The sequence below is a fragment of the Passer domesticus genome, chromosome Z, assembly GCF_036417665.1.
Source record: "Passer domesticus isolate bPasDom1 chromosome Z, bPasDom1.hap1, whole genome shotgun sequence".
Lineage (NCBI taxonomy): Eukaryota > Metazoa > Chordata > Aves > Passeriformes > Passeridae > Passer > Passer domesticus.
In genome coordinates, this window is record NC_087512.1 from 81,273,919 (window position 1) to 81,298,730 (window position 24,812).

General features: G+C 43.3%; 2 long non-coding RNA genes across 9 annotated transcripts; one reads left to right on the forward strand and one right to left on the reverse strand.

Moving 5' to 3' along the window:
- Positions 1 to 1,925: 1,925 nt before the first annotated feature.
- LOC135290550 (uncharacterized) lies at positions 1,926 to 16,603 on the forward strand. Of its 5 annotated transcripts, none has more exons than XR_010353319.1 (5): positions 1,926 to 2,065; positions 3,590 to 6,726; positions 10,249 to 10,356; positions 11,380 to 14,598; positions 15,495 to 16,603. It is a non-coding gene; the product is annotated as an uncharacterized LOC135290550 (long non-coding RNA). The 5 variants fall into 5 exon arrangements; XR_010353317.1 differs by lacking the exon at positions 15,495 to 16,603 and having other exon boundaries at positions 3,590 to 6,399; positions 6,508 to 6,726; positions 11,380 to 15,314; XR_010353316.1 differs by lacking the exon at positions 15,495 to 16,603 and having other exon boundaries at positions 11,380 to 15,314.
- LOC135290552 (uncharacterized) lies at positions 4,213 to 8,199 on the reverse strand. 4 transcript variants are annotated; one of them, XR_010353324.1, is made up of 4 exons: positions 7,481 to 8,035; positions 7,326 to 7,352; positions 5,565 to 5,718; positions 4,213 to 4,340 (listed from the first exon to the last, which is right to left on the reverse strand). It is a non-coding gene; the product is annotated as an uncharacterized LOC135290552 (long non-coding RNA). The 4 variants fall into 4 exon arrangements; XR_010353322.1 differs by lacking the exons at positions 7,326 to 7,352; positions 7,481 to 8,035 and adding an exon at positions 8,095 to 8,199; XR_010353321.1 differs by having other exon boundaries at positions 7,326 to 8,035.
- Positions 16,604 to 24,812: the final 8,209 nt, after the last annotated feature.

A 24,812-nucleotide genomic window follows, 5' to 3' on the forward strand; every position in this document is an offset into this window, starting at 1 on the left:
TTTTCTTCCCCAGTAAATTTAAACATATTTAAAAACATTGAACCTATTTTTTTGTTTTATTGACAGGCAAAAACACCTTTATCAGAGTGAAACAGCTTTGGAGCTTTTGAACTCTTACGTCATTTGTCTGTTTCGTGTCTGCATGGGTCATTTTTGCTAGGCTAAAATTCTGCAAGAAGGGGATATGAAAAGAGACCTTCCTACCATTCAACATCTGAAAGTTTTAAGATACTCAGGGGGAAAAGGCATCATACAGGAGGGGAAACAACAGAAAGCAATGAGACAAATATGTAATTCAGTAAACAGATTTAGACATTTCCAAACTGCTGTCTGCTAGTCTTCAGAAGATGGCTAAATGACTACAGATCCATATTAAAATTCACTTCACTTATCCCATCTCTAGAGTGTTTTCAATTACACGTTTGATGATAAGACTGCAAATCCACAGGAGAAATAATGGAAATTGCCTTAAAAAGACTGATTCCAAGCTGGTCTCTCTCACACATGTTAAATCTGGAGATATTCTTGTAACTGAGAACAGATTTCAGCTTCATCATTAAGGCATATTCTGTCTGAGAAGGAAATCGCCAGAGTCATTAAATAAGGACTCCAAAAAGCACACATATTGCTGTGTATTTGCCCAGTCACCATATTAATGTGATGCATGGGTTTTTGTAAGGCAGAGGCTTTTTCATAAAGTGTTTCAGACTGCCTTTTATTCCTCAGGCTGGCTCTCCATGTAATGAAATGTAATGATCACCATCTACACTCCAAAACCACATTTAGACCATGAAGGCCTGAAATTACTGTATTTTTTTATGTAATATGAGCATGACTATAGCCTGGTCCTTTTCGCGCCATGAGAATTAAATAAATCATACTCAGAAATTATTGGTGCTCTTATTGAAATTCAAGTACCTGTTAAAACCCTGTGGAACAAATAGAAAGGTAACAGCCCAGCAGATCTCTAGGGCTCTTCCTACCTGAAAAGCCCCAGATGTTTTTCAAGAAGAAGCAGTGGTCCTCACTAAATTTTTGCCATGATTCTGCAGGGGAATGCCCTAAAAGATGTCTTCAACAGTCCATGTGTTCCCAAAGAAGTTGCCACAGGGTTAATGAGAAAGCAATTTCAGCCAAATCCAGGGAGGCTCCTTTGGCTTTAAGGTGAAGAAGAGTAGATTCTTACTGGGTATGTGGAAGAAATTGTTCCCTGTGAGGATGAGAAGGCCGTGGCACAGGGTGACCAGAGAAGCTGTGGCTGCCCCTGGATCCCTGGAATATTCCAAGACTAAGTTGGATGGGGCCAGGAGCAACCTGGGATAGTGGAAGGTGTCCCTGCCGTGGCAGGGGGTGGAACTGGATGGGCTTTAAGGTCCCTTCCAACCCAAATAATCTCATGGTTCTCTGATTTCAGCTAAGCCAATAAAGCCATGGGCAGCTCAGACAAAGTCAATACTTTTCTAACAGCACAGATCACTCTGACAGGAGATATATCCAGAAAAACAACACAAACGGGGAAATGTGAAACCCAGGTTATAAGGAACCACTCTCAATAATTCCAACCAGCCTCTAAACTGTAACTGGGCAGAATAACAGAAAACTCTCCAGTGGTTTAATCTTAAACATGGATCTGAAGAGTGATGCATTTCACACCAGGTTCCCCTGTGTATGTTCAGGTCCAGCTTTGATCTATCAGCAAAACAAGCTCAGCTCAGCAGATGCTGTGGGGATGCCAAACACTTGTGGCCCCACTCTCTTTCAGGCCAGTGTCACCGAGGCAAGAGGTGACACGGGGCTGTGCTGGAGGGAAGGGAAGCCCACCTAGATGCAGCCAGCCCGGGCTCTGCAGCTGCAAAAGCAAGAGGCTTGTCCCTGCTGCAGCAAGCCTGTGCCCCCCAGCCTCTGCCAGCCCCCCAGCCTCAGGTCAGGAAATTTCCTTTTTGCCTGTGGTGCAGAGGAGCCTTGAACTGTCTCAGCATGGATCCGAGTGCAGATGGAGCTGGTCTTGCAGCTGTGCTCCAGAAACTTCCAGTGGCTCTGTTCTCCTGGGCATGTCCTCCACAAGGTGGGTCCTGCCAGGTCCTGCTTCACCCATGCAAGAGGGGCTGGGGCAGAAAGAAAGAGGAGCTGCTGGGTTTACAGCCTGAGCTGGGAGTCTGGGAAGGACTGAAACTCAATAAGCAATCATCTATTCCAGCACACAATTTTTCCTGTGTTGAAAAATGACCTGTCTGTAGTCTATGTAGCTCTTCCTCATTTTAAGAGGCTGGAAACTTTCCTCCTGCTCTATAATGCACTCAGTCCATAAAGCTAAAGGAAAAAAAAAATCTATTGTCTTTACTGTGCTACAAAACATGCAGAGGGAGAAAAAAAATGCTGCTCCACATTGGGACAGGGAAAGAGAAATCAATTAAAGGAAAGAAAAAACATATGTGGATGTTTTGGAGAGGGACCAGTTTGTTGAATAAGTTATATTGATAAATTAGGCATAGATATATTATGCAAACCCAGTAGTAAATCATGATATGCCACATGTGTCTTTCATCCCAAGTACTACAAAGGCTTTACAGCTCATGAACAAACCTGAACACCATCAACTACAGATGAGTCTGGGTTGAATTTGGCAAAATTTGGCATTATGATTTGCATTAACCAGTGGAAAAAGGTATCTCAGTTACTTTTGCAGATTATAGCAGACTGCAGCTAGGCCAAATGTGAACACTTGTACAAAGTGCTCACATTTTGCAAGATTTCTACAACTAGGATGATTGTCTGAAATAAGTATAACACAAAACAGTGGTAGAAGTAAATGGTAAAATATGGTAGAAGTACCAGATGTAGATAAAAACCCAAAATCACTGTGTAAATAGGATGTAGGGAGTGACTAGAGACCAGTGAATTCAGGAGCTGGGGATTGTCCTAGGCCACAGATAAACCTGAATGCTGAAAAATTGAGATGACAGAAAAGAGAAGATGACAGAAAAGATGACAGAAAATAAATTACTTCACTGGTGCAAATCTCTACCATTTCCCCTTATATGTAAGAAATATAATTATATCCGGTCTGGGAAAATTGTAGACTAAGGCAAAAGTGGGGAAAAAAACAAGAGGTAGTTTGGCCAAGCCCTGACTTAAATTGATTAAGAATGTTGTTTAACTTTCAATTCATAAGGATATTAAAATGAGTTTAGACTAATATGACTGAAAAGAGTTTAAATATTGTGTAGAAAACTAATTTTTCCCGTCCAGATTTTATTAAGAAATTTAACACGTTTCTGCTTCCTCTGGCTGAAGTTGGAGGGACAAGTTAGAGACATTTTGGTAGATGTGTATTCCAAAACCAGGTTCTAAAAAAAAAATTGCCTTCTCTATGCTGAATATCCGCATTTATGGGAAGAATTAATCCTTCCAATACATTCACGTAAGTAACATACATTTTGAGGTGATTTCTGAGTGAGTGGTGGAAAATAAGCAGGTCAGAACACAGCTGAATAATGACAGGGGGTGAGGTCTTAGAAAAATATTCTTTATTATTCTGCTGTATTTGAATGACTCTCTTTCTTTTTTCTACTTCTTGACCTTTTACCAGGTGCCACCATGGAAGGATACAGTTTATGAAATCCACTGTTTAGGAAACACAACAATGTGGAGTTACTCCACATGTGAGCCACAGCAGCAGCTACATCAATCAAGACCCTTATTCCTGGGTTATTTGTACTCCTCAGTGTTTAAAAGGAACTGGCCTCCGTGATTCTCAACACCCCGAGCACAAACAAAGCTGTAATAACTCAAAACTTAATGAAAGCAAACTCTGTATAATACACACAGACCCTGAAACTCTCAGGGTCTTTCAAGAGAAAATCTTAGTTCAGCCAAAACACGCAGACAAAAGAAGAGGTTTAAATCCCTTCCAGACGCGGAGGCATGAGACACAAGGATATGTTCTGTTTATTTAACAAGCCAGAGCTGGAGCAAGAGCCCTCACAATACAATTGCAGTGGTAACAATAAAAATGCAGCAAACCAAGAGCTGCAGCCCCAGAAAGACGAAGCCAGCGGCAGGATTATGGAACCTGCACACCCAGACGTTTTAATACCTGTGCCAGACATAGAGCTGTGTGATAATACGAACACAATAAAACATGAGGAATCTAAATCCAAGGAGCAGATGGAAAGGCACAGCTTCTCTGGTGGAGCTACTTTTCATTGGAGGCTCAGCTCCCAGCTTTGTGTGGAGCAGCCGCCCATTCCAAGTCACCCTCAGTTCATCCTCCACAGCAGCTTGGACGTGCTGCTCCTTCCTGTTCCATATGTGAGGAAACCCAGGATTAGATTGTTCTGCTGTGGAAAAGACAGAGTATTCCTTGGATGATGTCAGGATTGACCCTGCGATGGCAACATCCACAGGCAGCATGGCAAACGCATCAGGAAGGGCTGACAGAAACATGCGTGCAGGATGAGTACATGGAGCCATTGCCCAAAAATATCTCTGAGACCAGCCAAGGGCCTGGCACAACAGAAGCTCTGCTGCTGTGATACAGGATTTTACCCTTTTTTTACCTTGTCTCAGAGCCAAATTCAGGACTGGAAATGCAAAGCAACAAACAAGGCGGGACCAGGGGAAGTTTAGACCTAATGGGCAGCTGAGAGAAATTAGAATAATGGTCCTGGTTGCTCCTGAAAGATACACAGCAGGTTTTTTTTCCCCAGAAATGTGGGTCATAGAGAATCATGGATCAGCCTGTGCAGAGAACTGTCATTTCAGAACTCCACTGTGTTTGGTAGCCAGGCTCTGCCTGAAGAACACGGGTCTGATGGAGCACTGGTGCTTCAGATGTTGCAGTTTGCTTCGTAGAAGAATGCAAGGAGGGCGTTTTTTACTGAGTCAGATAGATTAACTCCAGAACAGCAACTGGCTTTTAGAGCACTCTCATAAGTGTTTGAAATACATAGTTTTATGCAGCATACAAAAAAAATCCCCCCCACCACCAAAAAAAACCCCAAAACAAAACAAAAAAAAACAACCCCAAACCCAAAACCCAGAAATGCAATGGGTTTGTGATAAAAATATTGCTTCTGGACATGGTTTCCTTGACAATAGTTCAAATTTAAGGGCATTTTTAACACTGTTGATGCAGAGACTTGCTTTAAATGGCCCATTCTGGAGCTGGTCACCTTAGAGCAAGAAGCAGCAAGAAAGACTAATCATTTTTTTTAGTTCAGAGAGCAAGAAGAAACCAGCAGCAATGTGAGCTGGTCTTCTCAATGCCATCCCTGCTGAAGTCTGAGGATCTGAAGGCTGAAGTCAGGAGGATCTTGATTTGCCTCCAGCCCATGAGGAGTCCAAGGAAGGACTGGATGTGGCACTCAGTGCTTTAGCCTGGGGTGGCAAGGTGGGGATTGGTCACAGTCTGACTTTTAAAAGCTTGATTCCACATTCATCATTAATTAATAATACACATCTGCACCATGTGAAATTGTACGGGGAGAAGATTCAGCCTCCCACCCCTCCGCAATTGTTTATTTTTATTTTTTACTCTCTCTTCAATTATTGTGTTCACTTACCACTGGAGATGGCTCCTGCAGAACCAACAGGGCACATAGTCAAGTGAAGCTCACACACAAGTTTGTGTTTGGGGTTTGCTTTAATCACAAGGGAGAATTTCCTCTTTTCTGCTGGTCAGCACCAGACCCAAGGAAGGTCTAAACTCCATGAACCCTAGAGATCAAAAGAGCACTTTCAAGAGGAAGAACAGCGGATAACTGTAAAGGAAGTTACAGCTGTTTGCTATTTAATGAAGTTAAATGCACATGTAAATGTTTATAGACTCCAGCCTGAACTCAATTTTTTTTTTGGAAGCAAGACTTTTGCAACATAATTATATGCCCCACAATGTTTTCCTGGTGGATTGTGAGTTATGTATAATTCCTTATGAAAATCTATAAATGGGTCATGGATCTGAAGCAGCTGAGACACCCCATCATTACCTGCCTCATTCACATGAGCACTGCTGTTATTTATTCCTGTTAATTATTATTACTGTTATTATAAAATAACATTTATGCGAACCTTTCACACTTAACATGATTGATTTGGGGTTTTATCTTATATTTTTCTTCCAATCACAGTCAGATACTGTTTGAAAACAACAACAGCAAAGAATCCAGTCACATTTCTGGGTAGAGTCCAAGCACTCCTTAAGGATTGAATGAATGACTTCCTTAAACCAGGAAAACTTTCAGTGTCTCATGCAGAAAATATTATGTGAGCAAAAGCTCAGGTCAACTGCTACCTGCTGAGTCTGAAATTGTTATCAGTTGATTGTTTTATTCTTTCACATGGGTGTGAAAGCAACACACACAATTTTTTAAAAGAGGTTGAAATGGTCTTTGTAGCCAGGTAAGTGTGAAAATCTAAAGTGATTCACAAACCACACAGAAACCTGTTTTAATTTGGTTACATTCAGGGAAAATATTTTAGCAACATGGGATTTTTTCCTTCCTGCAGTCTCTGAACTCTGTGCTCAGCCTAGTGAACCAACTCCATGTGCACTGAACCTAAGTTGTTTTGCAAAGAGACCTCCAAGAAACCCCCACCAGCTCTCCTGCACTGCTGCTCGATGGCTTTCCTGCAGGCATGCAGCTAGGAAGAAAATTTCCATAATAGCTGTGAGATTAGAGACATTGTATGCTTGAGGAGCCAGAGTGCCTAGCAGGCAGCACCAAGGTAGGTGTCTATAATTAAGTAACAATGGTATCAGGTGTCTGAGCAAAGATGACAGTAAATTTCTTTCCACAAAAGGCTGGTTAATCCCAGTTGCAGCTACTGTAGAAAAATCAGACAGGCCTCTGTTTTTCCCATTATATCTCACTCTTAGCCTCTCTCTTAAAGCTTTTCTGCACTCTGCTTTTGTGTGGTTCCCCTGTCAGAGCCCCGGCACACTGTTTGTGGGAGAGGAAAACAGTCCATCATTCATCAGTCCCTCTGGCTGTAGCCGTGAAGAATTGCTAGCTCCTGCAGGGGCACTGGGTTTTTATTGCCATCCCTGTAAAGGAGAAGGAGAAGGAGAAGCTGGCTCCCTTTGAGAGGGCTGCAACATCCCACAGGATGGGGCATCTCAGGGTGTCCATCTGATGCCTTAGGTTTTATATTTTTTGCTTTAGTGTATAATTCTGAGCTCCATACCCTGTTTTCGCTACTGTTTTCCCATTTTATTCAGACAAAACAATTCCTCTCTAGGCCTGAAGCTCAAGGACACCTTATTGTCTCAGATGCAAACAACAGTGAATTGAGGAGGGAAAACTTAGAGAAAAGTACTTCATTACCTGAAGCTGTAATTGGAGGATTAACCCCTGAAATGCAAATGGACCAAACTTTTAACTTTATTAAACTTGTGATCATTGTCCATCTTGGGTGCAGCCTCTGGGAGGCTCCTGGCTGTCCAAGCTGTACCTATTGAAAACCTTTAATAAATACCCACTTTATTCTCTTAATCTTGTCTAACCCTGTTCCAGGCAGCCACTCCAAGGCCTCACAGGTCCCCCTGTGACCTCCATTTGTGTCCCCACAGCCTCTGGACACAGGCCCAGCTCACTCCAGGGCCTGGCCTGGCAGGCCTGTGTCTGACCCACAAAATATTTTGACCTTTTTTGCCTTTTTGGGCTACTTAAAAACAGAGGCCAGACAGAATTAAGGGAATAAAAAAAGTGGGTATACTTAGTGAAGTGTCTTCAGGTATGTTTTGGGCAGGCAAAGCTCCCTCAGGGGCTGCACCAAAAAATGGACAAAGGTCACGGGTTTTCACACTTTTATAATTTTGGTAAATTTGCATATTGACGGTTTATGTTCCAATTACAGCTTCAGCTAATGAAGTCATTTACCCCCAGTTTGCTCCCCCAGCTCAATTTTGTTTCCATTTCTGGGCCCTGGGGCAGTGAGGTGTCCCTGACTGCCAGGCCTGGAGAGGAATTGTTGTGTCTGCCCAAAATGGGACAGCAGCAGCTGACACTGAATGTGGAGTTTGGAGTTATGCACTGAAGAACTGCAGGATCGCAAATACACGAAAATATAAAAGCGAAAATCCCAAGGCATCACCTTGACCCCCTCCAGCATAAGGCAGGAGAGTGGCTCCATCACCACCCTCAGTCCTCTCTAAATTCACAGATCTGCAAATGGCTTTGCCAATCCCAAACAATCACCCCAGCTCTGCAATGAAATGCTTCCCCTCGCCCACCCCCTCTCCTTCCCTCTCACCCCCAAAACAAAACACCCCTGTGTCTCTTTCCGTCAGACCAGGAGACTACAACAGACATATTTAAACTGAGATAAAATAAAGGCAAGTCCCTTATGGCCAAAGTGTAAAATGTCATTGAAACAAACTTGCACCCAAAAAAAAAAAAAAACCCAAAACAAAACACCCAAACAAAAAAAAGAAGGAAAAATTTAAGGAAAAATTACAAAGTGCCCTGCCATAAATGAGTGATTCTTAACTCAGCCAGTGATCAACAAACTCACTTCCTAATTAAGTGTAGGAGCGTAATGAGGAACAGGGCGTCCTTTGTTTCTGCAGCCTGTGTGAACTCCAGCCACAAGTCCCCAGACTCCCCTAACTCCTGCGTTCAGAGCTTGTAATTAGCACACAGGGAGCCAGGTAGTGCAGCAGCAGCCCCTCGGACAGTGGCCCCATTCAGCACCAGCCAGATGTGAGGGGCGTTCAAAGGGCGCCGACTGACTCACACACTGCGTGCTGTTGTGTGACACCATAATCTCTGGCTTCCAGCCCCGCAGCCAACAGCCACTGTCATTTCTTAATGCATTCTAATTAGCTGGTGAGCTTTGCAGAGAGGTTCAGCCGTGCAAACGGAGCTACTGGTGGAGGACAGGTTGGTCAGGGTGCCTAATATTTCTAATTCCTGGTATTTCCTAAGCTACCCCCAGCTTCATTAGGTGTTATATATTCGTGCAAGTATGATAACAATTGGGTCGTGGCATATGTAATAATTTTAAGGCACTTTCAAATGTGCCTATTTTAAAAGTTAGCCCAAAAAATAAAAGGGAAAATGGGAAAAATGTACACAGAAAAGCATAATGAAGAGTAAAAGTGAACCTCCTCCTGAGGTGCCAGGGAACCTCACTCAGATGTCCACCTCTGTTTTCCCTCTCTGAACAGTGAGCCACTGTTCCCCTAAGTTTCCATCCCAGAAAATCCAACATTTGGAGGTCAGGAGCCACTCTTACCTCCCTTTCAGGGCATCTTAGCTCCAGGTTGTGGATGATCCCAGTAGATGCAGCCAGGCTGGCAGCCACCAGCTAAAGAGCATATCCCCTCAACCAGTCAGTAGAAGGTGGTGGTAGAAGGTAGGAAGTGATAATGAACTATTTTATTAAAAAGTAATATTAACACTATGTGGTGTAAACTGCTGCTCTGGCAGCAGGAAAATGGATTCCTCCTGTATCTGACAGCTTTACTGCCCTCCAGGTTAGACAAGGTGTGTGTATGTATGTGTGTGTGTTCAAAGCCCCTTCCCAGCCACAAAATCAGCAGCTTTCTCTTTCTTTTCCACTAAATAAAATTTCTCATACACGAGTGCTGTGATGCAGCACTTAATGAGCAGAGCAACTCCCTCAAATTATTTTCATAAGCACCTATAAGAATACCAGTCCAAGACTGACCTAAAAAGGGATGTTACAGAAATGTTTGTGCAGATTTCACAGGCCTGCTCTGGTCTGGGAAAATATTGACACAGGGTATAAAAGAGCAGCAGATAAATTAGCAGATAAATTACAGAGAACTATTAACAAATTATGAACTGCAAATGAACCAAGTTAGCAAACAGACATAGGGGCCACTGGCTACTACATGCCTACATTAATAATTTGCTGAACTAGTTGGAATATAATAATAACACATTCAAATAGAAATATAAAATTTGATTGTAAAATAGGACAGAAAGCAAAACTAGATTTGTTGAATGTAAATGGTACCATTTGATTTCATTTAATAATTTGATTTAATTCTAATTAACGGTGAAACACAGATGTAAGGGAAACATTTTCTAAATCTGTGTGCACATATCAGAAACTGTGAGATGAAAAATGCTTTTTGAAGAAATTAATTCTCTATTCTTATAATGTGTTGCAGCAGCAGGCCAGTACTCATACTTGCAGACAAGCAGGTCATTCATCCAGAAGCAATCTTCAAACTGTGAAGCATTATCGAGTTGTTCATTCACTTTGTTTCTTTTGCAGATGAATGAGCTCAGGCTACCTCTGGAGTAATGTGGTGATGAAATCCCTCATCTGGTCTGTGCCTCTCAGCCACCCAGAGATAAATTGCTCCTCACCCAGCTACCCCAGGTTAGTCTGATTTGCTTCAGGCTGCTGCAGCACAGAGGATCAGAAACAAAAGGCTTTCCCAAACACCATCCCTAAAACCCACATCTGGATGGAGTCTGAGCAGGAAAGGATTATGAAAAAACTCACCACTCCCATCCTTGGCAAGACCCATTTATCCTCTTAGCCAGACATACCTGTGCTTCCAGCAGCTTTCCTCCAGTGATGATCTAATGATTGATAACACAAGTGTAAGGGTGGGGGGATGCAGTGGTGAGGAAGACAGCTTTTCAAGCAGCACCTCTCTTCCAGAGAGATGATTACACATTCTCCACAAAATGAATAATGCTGCTTATTATGTGCTAGGGAACATCAGGCACCACTCTGGTGCATCACTCATCCCTTTTTCCAGGTCAAAATCAATGTGAGGAAAAGTGATGTGACATGGGCACTATAGACTTTTTAACAATACTGATACAGAGGAATTATTAATGACCCACCCACTGACCTCAAAGGAGACTGGTGTTTGCTCTCAAGATGCTGGTTTGAATGTGCAAAAAGAGGTGGGCTGCAGAAGCTCAGAACACTTGTTTCCAGGATCTGACCTCCCTTTTTTTGGAAGTGCTTCCTCCTGCTTTAATGGGAGGACATCAGAAGCACAGACCCAGATTATCTGGAGCTGGGTGATGTCAGGTGAGAGCTCTGTATGGGAATCCCCTGACCTGTCCCAGCTGCCACCCAGGAATCATATTCAAAGGAGCCCAACACATAAACAGGAATTTATATTTTCTATCAAAAGACAGGTATCCCAAAGCCTGACACAGTCATGTGTTCAGTACACGGTAAAAGAAAACAAATTCCTATAAAATGAAACAGGCACAGGTGTGTTTAAATCAATGGGTCTGCACCACAGAGTTTGGCTGATTTTCCTCCTGTCCCTTTGTATTTCTTTCCACATCACCTGTACCTGTGATTCACATTGAATGGCTTTATTTGGTCCTGTCTCAATTTTTCCCCCCTCTTTTCTAAAATGGATTCTGAACTCAGAAGAACTGGCATTCAGGATGTGCTCATGACTCACAGAACCACAGGCTGGAAAAGACCTTCAAGATCATCAGGTCCAAGCCTAGACTGGACACCACCATGTCACTAAACATGTCACAAAGTGCCACTCTGAACACTTCCAGGGATGGTGACTCAAGCATTGCCCTGGGCAGCCTGTTTTCAGTGATTAATCACTCCTTCAGTCAGTAAATATTTCCTAATATCAAATCCACTTCATTTCATATTACAAAATATATTACAAAATTATTAAATACATAATAAAACTTCCTTTGTATTAAAACCAGCACAGAAATCACAGACTGCTGTCAACCAATGACTAATTTTTATTATCCTCAGTGCTGCTGTTGTAAACTTCAGCTCAATGGGTGAGGTTTTTGCAGGGCTAGATTTCCCCTAACCAGGAATCCTTGAGGCAGGGGGGAATATCCACCCAAAGTGAGCACAGAGCAGGGGTGAGCTCCCAGCTCAGTTTATCCACAGCTGATCACTGGATCTCAACTGATGCCTTTTTCTCTGGCCCTAAAGATACAAGTCAGACACAGTTAGGGTGATAAAAAGGGTACTTTTATATGAGGTGCACAAATTTGTCAGGTAGAAAAGGGCCAGGATGCACACCCCATGTGACTGACATGTAAATTTTTATAGATTCTGCAAATTAACTTATCTGACAAGAACCCCCCAATTAGAAACTCTCCTGGTGAAGAAATTCCCCCAGTTCTAGCACCTTCTATAATCTCCCCCCTCTGGATGAGATCCAGGCCCTGTTTACAATTGTCTACATTGGAAAGCTGGTTTCAGCCTGGTTTCTAAGGTGAACCATAGCAGGACAGGGATGTTGGAATTTGTTTTGTTTTTCTGCCTGGGAAAGTGTTGAAGCTAGGCTACAGAATGAAGCTGCAAAGCTACAAGTGTATATGTAAAGAATAAAGAGAATATATAAAAGAAAAAGAGAGTAAAACCCAAAAGAGCATCACAACCATTCATGTGGAAAAGCCTGGAGGCACAAAAAACAAGGAGAAGGAGACATCCCTGACTTGGAATCATCCCGAGCCCGTTTGGGGTGTGCTGACAGGCAGTAGCTGGGAGGGAAGCTGTGGTTATTGGTATGTTAACAGGTCTCTGTAAATCCATCATATTCTGGGGGTCCTTATGTGACGTGTGGGAATTGATATAGGTGGGAAACAGGAAGTACACACCAACAATAAAACGGCATTTTAATCAGAAACATACTTGGTGAGAGCAAGGGGTGATTTCAGCCTGAAGAACTGCATACAACCCCAAGCTAGGCTTTTTGAAATGAGCCACAGCAAGCTTTAAAGATCAGACCAAGAAAACATCCCACCATGTGAAGATAAAATCCCTCTTACAGGGTTAACCACAGTAAATCTAAACCAAATCCTTATTGTTCCAAATGATGCTTGCAACCTGATTGAATAAAACACAACTGTGTTGCTAATAATTTAATTTAATTCACTTACTACTGCATTATTAAAACTTCTTTTGTACAAGGCACTTGAAAAGCTCCATAGTCAAGAATGGCTTTTGGGAATAAATCATTAGCTGTTAAATGTAGTGACAAGTATTTTTTGAGCTGATTTCATAGCTGTCATTAGCACAAAAATTCTGCTTAGATTTGAGTTGTTATTAACAGAATCACATTTTAAAATGCCACATTTAAATGAGCATTTTGTGAATCCCAGTTAGTGCCAGATTGCAGCCTCAGGGAGTTGCTTGTCATGGAAGTCCTTCAATGTTTTTAATTTCCACACTCCTTTAATATTTTCCACATTTTAATAGACACAGGTACTATTAAGTTTGGGGCAATGTAGCAACTGACTTATATACTTTGCTGATAAAAGTTCATTATTTTACCCAATATCACATGACCATAAAAAAACAGAAAAGGCAAAAGCAAAGAGTCAGGAAGGAAGAGACATAGAGAAGGAACAGAAGTGATGATTTATGGTATAATGAGGAATGAGGCTGGCAAAGAAACTATATTGGAATATTAATCTATACAGGTCTTCTCCTGACTATAACTTTTGTAAAGAGCTGCTATGGAAACAGAAGGCTGAGGTTCCCATGATCTAGATGAATTGATCACTAAATGAAACAAAATATTGTTAGGTTTCATGATCCTGTAATCACAACAACAGCCATGCTAATGAGTCACACTGAAGGCCCCAGAATCTGCAGAATTTAGTAAAAAAAATGGATGTCACTGAAGAGTGGGGTTTTCAGGATCCATTTATCCATCAGTCATCACGTGGAGCCAGTTGATAACACTGTGGATGTTTATCTGTCATATCCAGTATCCAGACACACAGAGAGGTTAAGCTACTCTTCAGGGAACACCATAAAAGTATATTGTCCTGACCAAAAAAAAAAAGGAAATTAAAAACACGCACACAATGCCACATTTCTTGTCCTGAGTCAGCTGCACACAGAATTCTGTAAGACCACAGGTTTATGTAACTGTGCTTGAAGTCATGGTTCTGAAACACTGCAGAATTTAAAGTGGAAGTTTGAAAAGTACAAACTGGCTCCCTGAATCTTCCCACTGCCTGCTGGAATTCCTGAGGGAAACCCATACTCTTCCAGACTGCTCCAGCTGTTTGAATAGACAAAAGAGAAAAGCAGAAGCACAGCTGGCATGGCACATCCTCCTTTTAAATGACAAGTGATATCTTCACATGATTTGGGATCATGAACTGATTGTGCACCCACAAAGCATCTGGGTCAAAAGCTGTTAGCTGCTGTTCCAGTGCCCATAGGAACAGTTACAGGCCCCAAAATAACCAAATTCCTGATTTTCTGAAGCCTTATGAGTTGTCTTTTCCCCTCATGTCAAGACAATCACACTCTCCCAGGTTGTTTTTTCACATTCACAGTGACAAAAGACTGAGGAGTCAGTGTCTTCTTTCAATTTAAAAAATGGTCATTTTAATCAAAATGGTGTCTTCTCAACATCCCGTGCTGATTTTAATGCTCATCTCTTCCCACTTGCCTCTCATTATAACCACAGACTGCTTCAGTTTGGAAAGGACCCCTAAGGATCACTGAATCCATCTCCCTGCTCCTCTCAGGACTACCCAAAACTAAACCACAAGGCTCAGAGTGTCATCCAGATGCTCCTTGGATTCCCCCATCCTTGGTGCCATGACTTTCCTGGGAAGCCTGGAAATAGGGAGCTCTCTGGAGGTGAGAGTGGAAGGAGAGTGCTTCTGACTTTTTGGGGTCACTCAGTGTTTGGTCCCTCCATAATTAAGAAGAGAGCTCCATTCCATGCACTGCACCCATCTCTGTGACAGAAATTTTTGTAAATCTCCTGAATTTCCATTTAGGAAATTGGATTTTTAGGAATTGGAGGGGTGGGTAAGGAAGCATGTGCTAATTAGATATATGGGGCTCAGTAAACTGGGACTAAACTTTCAGGATCAGCATCTGGAGAGTGTGCAGGCTCTCACCCAGCTCACGGGAGGTTCCCTGGATTGCAGCTCCTGTTTTAGGAGGAGTTCATGCTAAATCACTTATTTTTTGCTTTTTTCAAGGGTCTTTGTTGATAACTCTGGAAGGTCTGTCAAGCCTCAGAATAGGGCTCAACTTCAATAGTTATTTCATTTTAAGGTTAATGTGTACCTATTTCAGTATTCTCTAAGGATTGTAGTAAAAAAATTTCCTATAGTGAGAGGTATTCTAATACCATACATGGTGAGGGGAATGCTGCTTGCTTTTCTGACAGATTCACCATCTACTTGTTACAAACCTTCTAATTTTACTGATATTTGCCTTTTCCCTTGTGATCTGACAGAACATCCCTTCTAAGACACGAAAAAATCACATTTCTTAAATAGCTTTTTATGCTGTGCTGCAGGCACAAGGAAATCACTTCCATAAAGCACCAGGAGGGTCCCTTGCTCAGAAGTTTAAGAGCAAAATTAAACCTGGAACTCCCAGCATTGAATGTACTTGTCTGCAAATAAATAATTTAGGATACTCAGAGGTGCTTTTTTATACTGAAAGTAATGCAAGCTGAAAAGCATAAATCCTATCACTGGTTAAGGTGAATGATCTAAATCATTAAATGTTTTCTTTAGCTCCCCATGGGCATGGAATATCACTGAAGATAGAACTGAGAGGACCACTGCAAAAATAGCAGATAGATTTTCCAACCAGTTATGCAGGCAGAACAGATATTAAAAAATAGCTCTGTGGAGTTCTTTAAAACAACTTAAAATCCTTCTGATACCTCAGTGTCCACACTTTTTGGATGCCAGACTCTGTGATTATCTGTTATGAACTGGAAGGCAGAAGTGATGAGAACTTGTAAGGAGAAAGAATTATCCTTCTTGGTAGGATTAATTTTTAAGCCTTTATGTTTCTACATTTGGCATTTGCTCATGTTGCCTTGTGGCTTTTAGGTACTCCAAGTAAGTAGGTCTGGAGATTTACGTTATTCAGGAGAGGGAGCCAAGAAAATGTTGGTGCTGTAAGGAGAGGTAACAGAAGTGTATTTTTTTTTCTTTGAATTTGCTTTGAACAATAAAATCGACTTGTAGGAAGGGATATGCATTATTGAAAGTTTAATCTTTCACATGGTAGATAAATCTGAGGCATTAACCACATATGGTTATCAAATAACTCGTGTGACTTTGTACAGGAGCCTCAGTATTAAACTGCCCTGGGTCTATTGTGCCTGAGGAGGAGGGGAAAAAATAAAAATCCTAAATGTTTGACCTTTCAGCTTCTTGTGTGAAAGAGCATTTGAAGGATTCCTGACAAGGGCCACAGCCTGTGGCTATGGCAGCACAGGGAGATGCCCCTGGATCTGAGCACAGTGTCCAACCACATCCTTTATCCACCAAAGGTGGAGTGTGCCTGGATTATCACATTCTTTACTGGGATTTCAAGTGAAAACCTCTCCTTTGTGGTGCTTAAGGAATCTGGCACATCTGGCAGGGCGGGATGGCCTCTGGTGTGGGAAGGGCTGTGGGGTGGACGCCATGTTCACATCTCAACCCTATAGCAACATTTTGAGTGTCAGGCAACGCGCTGGGGATCCTTTCACAAGCACAGCTGGAGGACAACGAAGAATTAAAAATAAAACAGCTTTGAAAACGCGAGGCAAATCTGAGCAGAGTGGCCTGGAACCTTAGGCCCATGAGAAAGTGTTCACTGAGGGCTCCTGGGTCCCTCTCCAGCGATGGCACCGGCGATGGACGCGGCACCCGCGCCCGGTTTGTGATGTGCTCCACAGCCAGGGTGAGGTGGCTCCTTCCATGGGATCCTCCAGGCTTCACCAGGCTGCAAAATCAGAGGGGCAGAGCTCAGAGGGCAGGGTGGGTGGCAGGGATGTCCCAGGAGCAAAGGATGTTCCCAGGGATGTCCCAGGGACCGGAGCAAAGCCACAGCACTCGCTGCTGAGCAGAAAGTCATGGAGCTGGCCCAGAGCCAGGCTCACAAGGAGGCTGAGAGACTGGTGGCAGCCTTGTTTACAAACCTTTTTATTCCTACAGTCTCCTGCCTAGATGCTCCGAGCTAACACTGCTTAAAAAGGTACATTGTGCTATTTTATTTTCTTTTTAAATTCAAATAAATCCCAACGTTTTCTTCTTCAAAGCCCTTTTTAAGGGAACTCAGTACAAGGAAATGCTCCAAGGAGACCCGTCTCAAGCCACAGGACACCATGAAAGGACACAGAGTCCTACAGCTGATCCAAAGTGGATTCCAATTAATAGAAGTAATTATTAGCCTCCCACCCCTGCCCTTTATTTAACCTGATTAAAACTGCATCTCAAGTAAGTGAAAAGGAGAAATCTGTGGGTGAAGCACTATAAATAGTTTCCTGTGCCTTTAAACTCACAATACAAATACAGTAGCTGAAGCAGCAAGGGAAAACAATGGCAGTAGGAATGCAGCCATCTCCTCTCACAGCCCCTCACTGATCGATCCTTTCTCGTATCATTTCCCCCCTCTGTCATCTCTTTGCTATGCTAATAGCCACAGCCTTCAGCTGTCTCTGGTTTCTGAACATTGGCTTAAACTGAAAAACCTTTAGATGTTTTCCCATTTGAAGAGTTCATCTCTGCCAGGGAAAGAATTCAAAACATATTGTATTTGACTGTTTTAAATTGAAAATTACCTCATCCTGTAGCTTGCTCTCTTGTTCCATGCTCCAGTAGTACTGAACTGCAATTGTGTGGCAGTGATGAGCGTGCTTTTATCACACTCAGGACAATAAAACAATTCTTTCTAATTTAATAATATTTAAAATTACTGAAAAAAAGAAATTAAAATGAGGATACCATCTCAAAAAAGAAGGAAAACAGAGGTACTTTCAAAAGTAGAGGAAAAAACAGTAGTAAAGCTTTTCATGCACTTATAATACCAACACCTGTTTCAGGAGGGTTTGCCCCAGACCATGCAATGTCCCCAGAAGCAGATCAGCAATTGTTCTCACTGCCACTCTGAGTTTTGGGAAACAACTCCCAAGCTATATTAGCACAGCAAGACAAATTCCAGGCTTCTGTCTCCTCTGTGCCACATGTACTAGGTTGTGCTGACAGCCTACAGACAGGTCCAGGCCTCCTCCACCTGTGTTTTTCACAGAAGTTTCTACTTGTACACCATGCACAGGGGGCCAGCAGGTGAGTAAACATATATTACCACTCTTCTCACCCAGTGCTGGCCCACAGAAAGTGCTGTTCCCTGCAAAACGGGACGTCTGCCTTTCCTAGTTGTGAGAAAGGATGGAGTATGGACACCATTAGCATTGGCACTAGAACAGCACCAATATAAAATTAGACAATAAAATTATTTTGCCTTCAAAAAGCAGCTAGTGTTTCTCCATCCATCCATCCATCCATCATCCATCCGTCCATCCGTCCATCCATCCATCCATCCATCATCCATCCATCCATCCATCCATCCATCCATCCATCCATCATCCATCCATCATCCATCCATCCATCCATCCATCCATCCATCCATCCATCCATCATCCATCCATCATCCATCCATCATCCATCCATCCATCCATCCATCATCCATCCATCCATCCATCCATCCATCCATCCATCCATCCATCCCTCCATCCATCCATCATCCATCCATCCATCCATCCATCCATCCATCCATCCATCCATCCATCATCCATCCATCATCCATCCATCATCCATCCCTCCATCCATCCATCCATCCATCCATCCATCCATCCATCCATCCATCATCCATCCATCATCCATCATCCATCATCCATCCATCATCCATCCATCCATCCATCCATCCATCCATCCATCCATCCATCATCCATCATCCATCCATCATCCATCCATCCATCCATCATCCATCATCCATCCATCATCCATCCATCCATCCATCCCTCATCCATCCATCCATCCATCCATCCATCCATCCATCCATCCATCCATCCATCATCCATCCATCCATCCATCATCCCTCATCCATCCATCCATCCATCATCCATCCATCCATCATCCATCCATCCATCCATCCATCCATCCATCCATCCATCCATCAATCCATCCATCCATCATCCATCCTCCATCATCCATCCATCCATCCATAAATCCATCCATCCATCCATCCATAAATCCATCCATCCATCCATCCATCCATCCATCCATCCATCCATCCATCCATCCTCCATCATCCATCCATCCATCATCCATCCATCCATCCATCATCCATCCATCCATCCATCCATCCATCCATCCATCATCCATCATCCATCCATCCATCCATCCATCCATCCATCCATCCATCCATCCATCAATCCATCCATCCATCCATCCATCCTCCATCATCCATCCATCCATCATCCATCCATCCATCATCCATCCATCCATCATCCATCCATCCATCCATCCATCCATCCATCCATCCATCCATCATCCATCATCCATCCATCCATCCATCCATCCATCCATCCATCAATCCATCCATCCATCCATCCATCATCCATCCATCCATCCATCCATCATCCATCATCCATCCATCCATCCATCCATCCATCCATCCATCCATCCATCAATCCATCCATCCATCCATCCATCCTCCATCATCCATCCATCCATCATCCATCCATCCATCCATCCATCCATCCATCAATCCATCCATCCATCCATCCATCCATCCATCCATCCATCCATCCTCCATCATCCATCCATCCATCATCCATCCATCATCCATCCATCCATCATCCATCATCCATCCATCCATCATCCATCCATCCATCCATCCATCCATCCATCCATCCATCCATCCATCATCCATCCATCATCCATCCATCATCCATCCATCCATCCATCCATCATCCATCCATCCATCATCCATCATCCATCCATCCATCATCCATCCATCCATCCATCCATCCATCCATCCATCCATCATCCATCATCCATCCATCCATCATCCATCCATCCATCCATCCATCATCCATCCATCATCCATCCATCCATCCATCCATCATCCATCATCCATCCATCCATCCATCCATCCATCCATCCATCATCCATCCATCCATCCATCATCCATCCATCCATCCATCCATCCATCCATCCATCCATCCATCATCCATCCATCATCCATCCATCCATCATCCATCCATCCATCCATCCATCCATCCATCCATCCATCCATCCATCATCCATCCATCATCCATCATCCATCCATCATCCATCCATCCATCCATCCATCCATCCATCCATCCATCCATCCATCATCCATCCATCATCCATCCATCCATCCATCCATCCTCCATCATCCATCCATCCATCCATCCATCCATCCATCCATCCATCCATCCATCCATTCATCCATCCATCATCCATCCATCCATTCATCCATCATCCATCCATCATCCATCCATCCATCCATCCATCCATCCATCCATCCATCCATCCATCATCCATCCATCCATCATCCATCCATCCATCCATCCATCCATCCATCATCCATCCATCCATCCATCATCCATCATCCATCCATCCATCCATCCATCCATCCATCCATCATCCATCCATCCATCCATCCATCCATCCATCCATCCATCCATCCATTCATCCATCCATCATCCATCCATCCATTCATCCATCATCCATCCATCATCCATCCATCCATCCATCCATCCATCCATCCATCCATCCATCATCCATCATCCATCCATCCATCCATCCATCCATCCATCCATCCATCCATCCATCCATCCTCATCCTCTGTTGGGATGAAGAAACAAAGCCCCTGACTTTGTTTATTTTTTCTCTCCCAAATAATTTTTTGTTGCATTGTCTCATCTCTGCACAGCACACAGTAATTCCTCAGCTTGTAATGTAGCAAATAATTTGGCTTGTGAAAACATGAGTTTCCAGAAGCTCAAGTCATTCAACCCCAAGATACGAATTCAGAGAACAATATAATAATGAGAGCATCACATAAACCACATAAACCCAATTCTAGTCCCTAGGCTGGATAGTTATGAAAAGGGGCAGACTCCTGAACTGGAATGGAGGCAGCAGATTTGCTAAGGGCTGAATCAGAGTGGGAAAAAATTTAAATTATAGATACTAGAAATTGTAAAAGAGCAAGAATAGCTCTTTTGTCAACAATGAACTTGTAAGACCAAAGCAGGGTGCCAGAAACACTCAAAAGCTATTTCTCAGTCCTTTGAAGTGCTACATTTCATAGTTTCTTATCAGCAGAGGGAGAATCCCAGGAAAGACAAGATCAGCATGTGGATGTTGGAGCTGGCTGAGAAGGTGACCCACTGAAAAGAGCCTTTGTGCTGTGACTGAGCACAGAGACCTTGCTGCTGTCTAAGGAGACATTAAAACTGACTCCAAGGAAGAGCTGTGCATGCTGTGGAGAAAATATGGTGGTAAACTTATATTTTTGTATCATACTCACACTCACAGAACGCATTAGAGCAGCCCTACAGTGACTGGCAAATTGCTTGAGGTGATTATTTATGTAGACTTATATCCCCTAAGCACAGCAATAACAAGGCTCATGATTCCAATGCCTAAAACTGAGGAGATAATACCTGGATATGAAAAATGACAAAATATTTTCAACATCTCGTGCCAAAGGCAAAAGCTGCACAGCAAAGTTACAAGTTGCATAAGGAGGGTGGGTAGATCAAAACACTTTGGGGACCAGCCAAGATGAGTGATGATGCATTTTGTACCCAAAGTCACAGCAGAATTGTATCAGTGACACCAGAGGAGATGTCGCAGGGTTGTCACAGCCCATGGTGTCCTGTGACTGAGATGGGGCACTGGGGTGCCTCAATTTGCAACAACTAAAACCTCACCCCAGCCTGCCTGCAGGACACAAGGCAGCAAGAAATGAAGCAAAAACAAGTCCATGTCACAAAACACTGTCGGTGTAAAGGTATTCCAGCTTTGCTACTCTGAGGATGAACACTTAGTCTTAGGTGTCCCCTGCAGCTTTAGAAAATCAGGATAATAAAACCCGCAAGATTTCCACTCACAAATGGATGCAGCTGCCTGAGAGATGTGCTCTTCTGACCTTCAGAAAAAGAGAAAGACATTCTTCTCTAGCTCTGAGGCTTATTTTCCTTAATTTCTGCTTCCTACTTCCATGCGGGCATTTGCTTTACTCTCTTTTGGAGATTTTCTTCATCTTAATGCCTGCAGGGAACCTCCAGCACACATGGAGACATCCCCAGCTTCATGCAAACTGCTGACAATGAGCACCTAAAGGAGCAGGAGGTGGTGAATATAAAAACTATTGTGCAGAGAAGCTTACTTTTAAGTAAATTGTTCCTGTTTCACAAAAAACAGTGACAATTCTCTCTTTCTTGGTAAAATGGAGTGGAGAGGTTACTGAGAAAAAGCTCAGGATTAATTCAAAGTTTTGTCTTGAAAGCTAAGTCTCAAACAAAATACATAACAAGATAAATATAAATGAATAGGGGGTTGATTTTTTTTTTTCCTCCCAGTGGGGGAAAAAAGCCAAACAACAATGGCATCTCTTAATTAAATACTGATGTTTTTCCTCCCTTTTTATTTACTGTGGTTTCTGGAGATCCTGGGGTATTTTGACTGCAGACAAATCTCTGTTTTATAGCACAAACTACATATCAGGGCTGCCATCAAAACACACCTACAGCCGCTCTGTGGCCTGCTGAAGGCCAGGTGTGCAGGGAGCAGCAGAGCTGTGTCCCCCAAGGAATAAAATGATAAAATGCAGATGTGGGGATGGTTCCTGCAGGGCATGAACTGATGAGACACAGCCAATCCCCTCTAGTTTGGGAAAAATCTCGGGGATTTTGGCTGTTGTGCAGGAGGCAGGTTTTCCCCAGGCAGAGTTCAGAGCAGACCTGGTTTGAGGAGCAGCCCAGAGCTGAGTTGTGTCCTCTTCAACTGTGGGGAGGGCTGACCTGGAACAGAGGCTGGACAGAGTTATAGGATAAAGTAGGGATTTATTCAAAGGATCTCCTCAATGGATCCACCTGGGGCAGCACAAGATGAACCAAAGTGGTCCCAAAATGAACCCAGGATAAACCCAAATGGTCCCAAAATGAACCCAAGATGAACCCAAATGGTCCCAAAATGCACCCAAGATGAACCCAAATGGTCCCAAAATGCACGAGCGCTGCCGGGGTCTCTCCCTGGGCTCAGCTCTGCTCCATGTGCACATTGCAGTTCAGTGTCCAACCCCAGCTGCAGCCCCTGCAGTCCCATCCTTGTTTTTCTCTCTGCAGCCCATGGGGTTTGTGCTCCTGGGCTGAGATTTGGATCATTTGTCCTTGGTGCCCAGCTGGAGCAGGAATTGTTTTGTCTCCCTGCTCTGTGCACAGAGCTCACCATCCCCTGATGTGAAGCCCAGACCCACACACCAAAGCACACAGAACCTGAAAAATAGAAAAACCAAAAACCTGAGGCATCACTCTGAGTCGTTGTCTGAGTGCTCCAGGGCTGGAGCTCTGCCATCCACCCCAGCCCACACGGGTGGGAAGGATGTGTGACACAGCTAGAGTCACCCCCCTGCCCCAGCAGCTGCCACAAACCAGCCTGGCAGAGCCCCAGCTCCCAGCCAGCCCTGAGTTTGATCTCTTGGGGTTGACAGCCTGACACAAGGAGCCAAAACAAAGCAACAAAAAGCTGGGAAGAGCAGCATTAATTGTCCCACAGCCACTGGGGACAAAACAGGGAGAGAAGTGATGAGAGCAAGGTGGTTTCGCTGCCTCTGGTTCTGGCTGTGCTGCCAGTCACACATCCTGCCCATGGGCTCTGCTCAGGCCAGGGAAGACAAGTCACAAAATAAGCCGTTCGAGGTTGTTTTTCACCAAAAAATAAACCAAACAACTCCATCTGACTGAATGCATAAAGAAATAAAGAGTGAATCGCCCAACCTTTAATTCAAGCCTCCAACCTTCAAGGGTTTTCCATTACTAAATAGTTAGCTCCTCCCCATCCAGATGTTGGCAGGTGCCAGCTGTGCTGCTGCTGGTGACCTGTCCCAGGGCACAGCTCTGCCCTGACACCTGCCCACCACCCTGGGGCACCCCCAGACTGACTCAGCACTGCAAGCAGAGGCACCACCAGACAATTCCGCCGTGCCTGCCAGCTCTGGCAATGAGGATTTTTATATGGATGGCTATTCATTAAAATCTGGACCAGGACCAGGCAGATGCAGATGGAAATTACTTTTTTTTTCTTTTTTTTTTCCCTTTTTTCCCCCCCTCTTCTCATGGATTTGTTCCAAACCTGAGCTCTAGGTCCCAGTGAATACCCTCTTACCAGCAGGTTCCCAAAGAAAAAGAATGGCTTACAACAGTTTTATAAATCCCAGCTGTTTAGAAAACTCAGATCACTCACTCCAGCTCCCAAATCTATGGATAACAGCCCAAACAACATATGTTTTTTCACTAGTGACAATGCACAATAGGCATTGAGATAACCAAGAATACTGCACTGGGTAGTAGTTCGTTTGTGAGTGAACTTTTAAACCCAATTCCCTGCTTTGTTACACAAGCTAAACACAGCTATTACACTCCAGAATTACCTGATATCAAGTTATCCCGATGAGAATTGGCAAGGAACAGCAAACAGACAGATGCTCTTCCATATTAAAGGTCTGACATGAAGCAAGAGTAAATGTTAACTCCTTGCTTGAATGTTGAACTTCTGTTTCCAGCTGTAGTAAGCAGAAATAGCAGCCACTGGAAACCAGGGGAAAAGCCATAATTTTATTTTTTATTTTTTCTTCTTCATTTTGGAGACCTTGCCTACCTCTTTGGTTGGCCTCATGTGCTAGATTAGGATTCATACTCCCTGCAGGATAATAAATATGTTCAAGGCAATAAATATCCCGAAAAGAGAAGGAGACACATGTTTTATGAGGAAACTTCATGCTTAATTGAGGTTTTT